The 6,558-nt window shown below is 35.6% G+C and overlaps 1 pseudogene; it reads left to right on the top strand.

Annotated features, from left to right (window-relative positions):
- Positions 1-208: 208 nt before the first annotated feature.
- On the top strand, positions 209-6,236 carry LOC145976388 (uncharacterized; annotated as a pseudogene).
- Positions 6,237-6,558: the final 322 nt, after the last annotated feature.

Here is a 6,558-nt window from a genome sequence, read left to right on the forward strand (position 1 = left end):
CCCGTTCTGGTACTGTGAGAGTACAGCGTTCTAGTACTGTGAGAGTACAGCGTACGATTATAACCTAACATCAAGCGCACAATAGCGCTACGGTAGCCGTACCGCGTACCAGTACGGTGTACTGGTAACGTACGCTTATGGTACGCACGTACCTGGTAGGTACGGTACTGATACGCAGAGTACGACGTACGCTTATCGTACCAATACCATGGAAGTATTTTGTTATCTAGGTATCGCCAACGTCGATCCGAGAATCGGTATCGGGCAAAAGTCGGCTAACCTTGCTTGAGCGACGTCGCACTGCGATCGAATAATGACAGTCGGTTTGCCAATGTCGGCCCGACGTTTAACGTTGGGCAAGAGTTGGCAAACCTTACCTGGGTATATATAGTAATATGGCATATCTTTTATTTTATTTATAATTGATTGATAAACGATTGTGTAATATATTGTACGTTTGATAAACGATTGATAAACGATTGTGTAATATATATAATAAAATAAAAAATATGCCATATTACTATATGCCATATAGTTCATGTGTAGAAAATAGTCTAATCCATAATTATAATATATCCATAAGTATTAATTATAATATATAACGGTAACGCTCTCCAAAATGTGTTCGTATCTCACATTATACAGGGTGTCCCAAAAGTCCCGTAACGGTCGAATATTTCATACACTATGCACTTTAGAAAAAAATGTTTCAGACAAAAGTTGTATGGCTTGAAGGGAGCCATAAGATGGTGTCATTGGTTTTACCTTGAAAAGTCGTTTGAAGATCACGTGAAGTTCACCTTCAATTTTTTAAATGGAACCACCTATCTTTTATTGAATATTCTGGTAGCTTGCCTCGAGAGCTTTTCAAAACACTATAATTAAATATTTTTTCATTAAGTACTTTTCGAGTTATGAGGCTTGAAATAATTTCTTAATTTTACATAAACCATAAAATATCTAGTAAAATATTCATTTTTCGATTATCTTACCTTAATACTTTTATGTACAAAATAATGAGAGGAATCAATTGGTGTAAAGAAAACACATAGTTGTTTTGAAAAAAAAATATGTAATTCGCAATTAACAATTCCATATTTTTTCTTAAGAAAAAATGTGTAAAGAAAACACATAGTTGTTTTGAAGAAAAAATATGTAATTCGCAATTAACAATTCCATATTTTTTCTTAAAAACAACTATGTGTTTTCTTTACACCAAGTTTTGAGAACGGTCAAAGACTGCCTGCGATTACCACTAATGGCGTTTTCGATTTATCGGGTTTGACCCGACCCGGGGTAGTTTACTAGACGTTATTAACCAATCACAGCCATTCTTTTGAAGAATGTATGGTTCCATTCTTCAAAAGAATGGCTGTGATTAGTCAATAACGTCTAGTTAACTACCCCGGGTCGGGTCAAACCCGATAAATCGAAAACGCCATAACTTTCAATCTTTGGTTATCTATACACTCCTCGTAAAACTTTCTCGTTCTCTTAATGAGAGGAGGCCTTCACTAATAATGCTAATCCACCTTTTTCTTTTCGATAAAGCTGTAACTGTTTCGAAAGACTCGAAAAGCGTCTAACGTGACGAGAGCCGAACAACGAACTCACACCAACAAAGAACGTTGTCAGCGCCTCTGCCGTACTCTTATTGAGAGAGGCCTTTCGCTGCGCTTCGCCAACAGCGCCACGCGCATCACTGGATGCTGGGACATTGCGCGCGAGTTTGAATTTCTTGTGATCTTTCAACAAAATATCTACGCTATTTTTACAGATATGAAAAAATTGTAATTACGAAAATTGTATGATTAAAAGGACCATGATATGCTAGTAATATTGTTTTTGTAAGTGGAAGCGTTTCAGAGATTTCAAGATTATCTTCATATTTTTTAATGGAACTATCCTAATTTTTTAATATAAATCGATTCCTCGCAATATTCCGTGTAAAAAGTTATAAAGATAGGATAGTCAAAAATTGAGTAGTTAACGAGATATTGATTCTTTAAGTTGACATAATTTTATATAAATTATAAAATATCTGATAAAATGTTCATTTTTCGATTATTTTACTTTAATAATTTTATTTTAAAATAATAAGAGGAATCAGTTAATCTAAAGAAAACACCCAGATAGCAAAGTCTGTAGAAAGCATATCATGCCAAGTGTCTGCTACCAACTAATGTTAGCAAAAAGGTTACAAATTTGATACTGAAGTTGTTATTACTAATTAAGTTGACAAATTGATGTCAAAAATCGAGCAGAGCCTGCTCACAGAATCTGACGCAGATTGGTGGCAGAAACCAAGCAGAATCTGCTAACATGACTTGATATCAGATTATCGGCAAAAATCAAGCAGAATCTGCATGCGCGCAATTTGACTGCAGATTAACAGCAGAAGTGCAACAGGGTTTGCATGCGTGATCTGATGGCAAATTGGCAACAATCTGCATTTGATTCGATAGTTCCTTCGCTTACCGCTATGTGATGTATTTTCTCGCAATCAAATTTCTGTCAGAAATATATATAAAGTCGCGATTATTAATAAAAGATCAAAAATATAGTAACTATTTCTATCACTTTAATTTCTGATATGTGATACAAGTAGATAAGATTCAGAATATTAAACTGATTGGAATCAATAGAATAAACGAAAAATTATTCATTTACTGCCTATTTGAAGCATAAAGGAAAAATTTAATTCTAAATAAATTATATCTCAAGTTTTATAAATTAAATTTAATTATTTTCACCATTTACTTTATTATTAATTTAATTAAATTGAACTAGTCCTTTACTATTAGATATAACTACGATATAACATATTACATATATGTTGTATTAGAAGAAAATTGTAATTAACCGATAACTCGCCGATAGTCTATTTAGCATCTGTAATAATTAATTTTATTGTATTTATATTACTTATTTATATGAATGATCAGAAGCTGCAGATTCTGCTCGGGATCTGCTGCTAATCTGCCGTCAGATTACGCGCGCGCAGATCCTGCTCGGTTTCTGCCGACAATTTGACGTCAAGTGATGTTAGCAGATCCTGCTCGGTTTTTGCTGACAATCTGCTGTCAGATTCTGTGAGCAGGTTTTGCTAGCAAATCGTGAGCCTATTGCGGACATAACGGATGCCAATCTGCTAGCAACTTTTGTGGAAATCTGTCGCCAATCTGCTGGCAAATTGCGCGCATTTTGCTTACCGGGCATATGATTGTTCTTAAGAAAAAATATGTCGCTGCTCATTGCAAATTCATATATAAGAAAAAAAAATATATATATATAGAGAGAGAGAGGATATCAAATTCGTCATTTCTCATTTATATTAAAATTTATTTGATATACGTAAGCACCTTTCTATACAGCACTGGTGCTACCGACATTTTGTGCACATAGCACGGAATAGAACCAGAAATTGTGCACCTTATATGTTACCCTCTGAGAACATTCGTGCACCTTAGCTTCGTAGTTTAGGTGCACGTTTTTAAGGTCCACAGAGGGCGTATCGCTTTCAGGGATCACCTAAAAGCGGGCCGGAGAGCGGGCCGATTTTTGGACATGCGAGTACGTGCCTTCTGAAATTTTGAGCGGAAATTAGTACTATATAGCTGTGTGAGGTGTTTCTACCACCTGAGATTTATCTACGTGGTTCTGTTCGGTGTTTTTTTTGAGGTTTCACCGCTCTCGGCTAAAGTATGAGAAAATATTTAGTATTATAAACGCGGGAATAATAGATGACCTTAATCCTCCTTCTCAAGGCGGGAGAGATAACTCTCTCCCGCCTTCAAACTTTATATTGACTCAATGTGTGAGTGAAAAAATGGAAAGTGAATTATCTGATATGCAAAATATAACGCATGATCAAGTGATGGAAATAATTTTGGATAAATCAAATCTTAAAAGGCAGTATTCAAGTACGTCGGAGGACTCCACTGCGTATCCAATGTGGGACCAAATAAAGGATAAATCGATGGCATCAACTAAAACTGACTCTAAAGAATCTAAGTCAAGGAAAATAGCAATAGTAGATTCGTCACAGGAAGAGTCTCTTCAAAAAGCATCCAAATCAGCAATTTTAAATAATGATAATATGATAAACAAGAGGGGAAATACTCTAAATAAAGATCTCGACTCGGGAGACAACACAACACCCAATAATCTCTGGTATGACCGCTATAATAAAGGTCCGTTTATTGTTTTCGTCAGAAAAATAGTCGATAACAAATCTAGATCCACTTCTATAATGAAGCTTCTAGGTTATTAACTAAGGCGAATATCAAATTTGAAGAAATAGAGCACCATGCTTGGAACACGTGGAAAATTTCTTTCAACTCTTTCCAAAATGCAAATTCTGCCATCCGTAATAAGCTTATCTCGGAATTGGGATTAACTCTATATATCCCCAAATACAAGGTTTTTAGAAAAGGTGTGATCAAAGGCATTCCTAGTGACATTCCATTAAATGAATTGCAGGTCACACTGGAAAAGGATAACCCACTGCTTCGATTAAATTACATATTCAGACTGAAGAGAAGAGATTCTGTTACAAAAAAATGGATTGACTCTCAGTCAGTCTGTCTAGAATTTAAAAGTCAGGATCTTCCTAGGAACATCAAACTCTGGAAAGTCAATTTATTTGTGCAGCCATATGTTACTCCCGTAAAAAGATGCTATAAATGTGGCAAATTGGGCCACACCAGTAAAGGATGCGAACAAGAACAAAGCACCTGTCTCAATTGCGGTTTAGTACACCCTATATCTGTAGATAACCCGTGTAAGGAATCCCCCAAGTGCATCAATTGCAAAGAACCTCATCATACTTTAAGTAGAGTATGTCCAAAATTTATGTTTAACGCTGAAATTAATAAAAGAATGGCATTTGATAATGTCTCTTATATGGATGCAAGACGTACTCTCTTGTACCAAAAGAATCAGAGTGAAATCTTCCCTGTTAAGGACTCAAGGAACTTTCTAAATCTCAATCCAAGGATAGAATCTTCAAAAACGCCGTCTTTTACCGACATAATCAAGGACCTTTCCGACGATGCTGTCAGCTGATTTTTCTTCAAAAATTAAGGACCTTCTGCTACGGATTTCTACTCCGGATGTTGAACTTATCCTTCAAAAAGTATCCCAACTGGTTAATCTGCATAATAATTCTCAACGAAAAAACGAACTGCAAACAGATAGTAAGAAAGTAAATGATTCAGTCTCTTAGACTAGTTCAATGGAATGCGAAAAGTTTAAAAAATAAAATTAATGATTTGGTCTATTATGCTGCAGATACTGATGTTTTCTTAATTTCAGAGACTTGGTTGGATCCTAAAGATCAAATTACTTTTAAAGGTTTTGATATTGTCCGAAAAGATCGAATTGATAGGAGGGGGGGCGGCGTGCTAATTATGGTGCGTTCAAATCTAAAGTACAACATTATGGGGAATATCCCGGACTGTCAAGGTAATCTGGAGGCTTGTGGGATAGAGCTCTTCCTAAAACAGGGTAAGATGTCTATTATCTTTGTCTATAGACTTCCGGATGGCTCATGAATAAATTCTCGTATGTGGCAAAACTTTATTGTTAATTTCCATGGAAAATTTTTTATTGGTGGCGATTTTAACTTACCTTCCGATCAAATTATTCCCCTAGAAGAAGGAATCTTAGATCTTGATATTACATTACTAAACGATGACTCCCCTACTTTCTGGGATGCAGAAAGAGATCATTGGTCTAAATTGGATTTATCTCTAGCTAGTTCCTCATTAGGAATAAAAACATCATGGCTAGTTAACCAGGACACCTGGGGCAGTGATCATTTTCCTATTTTCATATACATGAATATTTCAGTAACTCCTAAATCTAAAGTTAGAAGACCTCCAAAACTATATTCTTCCAAGACCGATTGGGTCGCCTTCTCTGAAAACATAGAAAAAGATATCAATAATTATACATCAGATCTCTTAGCAATTTCTGACATACAATCCTTATACACATCATTTACTTCTATTATAGTAGATAATATAACTAAAGCAACTTCTCTTAAAGTTCACCCATCACAAGGAAATACGAATAAAGACAGCACTCACCTTTCTCAATGTAATTTTCATCCTAAAAGGAAAATTAACTACCCACCCTATATTAAGCTCCCTGATCCAAATTCTCTTAAATTGCCTAAGAAAAAGAAAATACCTAGTCCCTGGTGGAATGAAGCATGTGACGTACTCCCCTAGTGAAAATTAAACGCTTCTCGAAGTGTCAAAGAAGCGTAAACGAACAGAATAAACGCTTCTTAGAAGCTTCATTGACTTCCCATTAACTCTTCGCGATTTTAAATCTTCATGCATATTTCTCGAACGCTCCATAAAGTGTGTACGAAGCATTCCGTTACGCTTCCCTTACGCTTTAATATTTCATGTTTTCCTTTACGTTTCCCAAACGCTCCATAAAATGTGAACGAAGCACTCCGATACGCTTCCCACACACTTCAATGATTGACATTTAGAAACTCTTCATTTATACTTCCTAAACGCTCCATAAAATGTGAACGAAGCA

The sequence above is a fragment of the Camponotus vicinus genome, unplaced genomic scaffold (genome assembly GCF_025532165.1).
Source record: "Camponotus vicinus isolate PSW18456_S1 unplaced genomic scaffold, iyCamVici1.0 SCAF_8, whole genome shotgun sequence".
NCBI classification, from domain to species: domain Eukaryota; kingdom Metazoa; phylum Arthropoda; class Insecta; order Hymenoptera; family Formicidae; genus Camponotus; species Camponotus vicinus.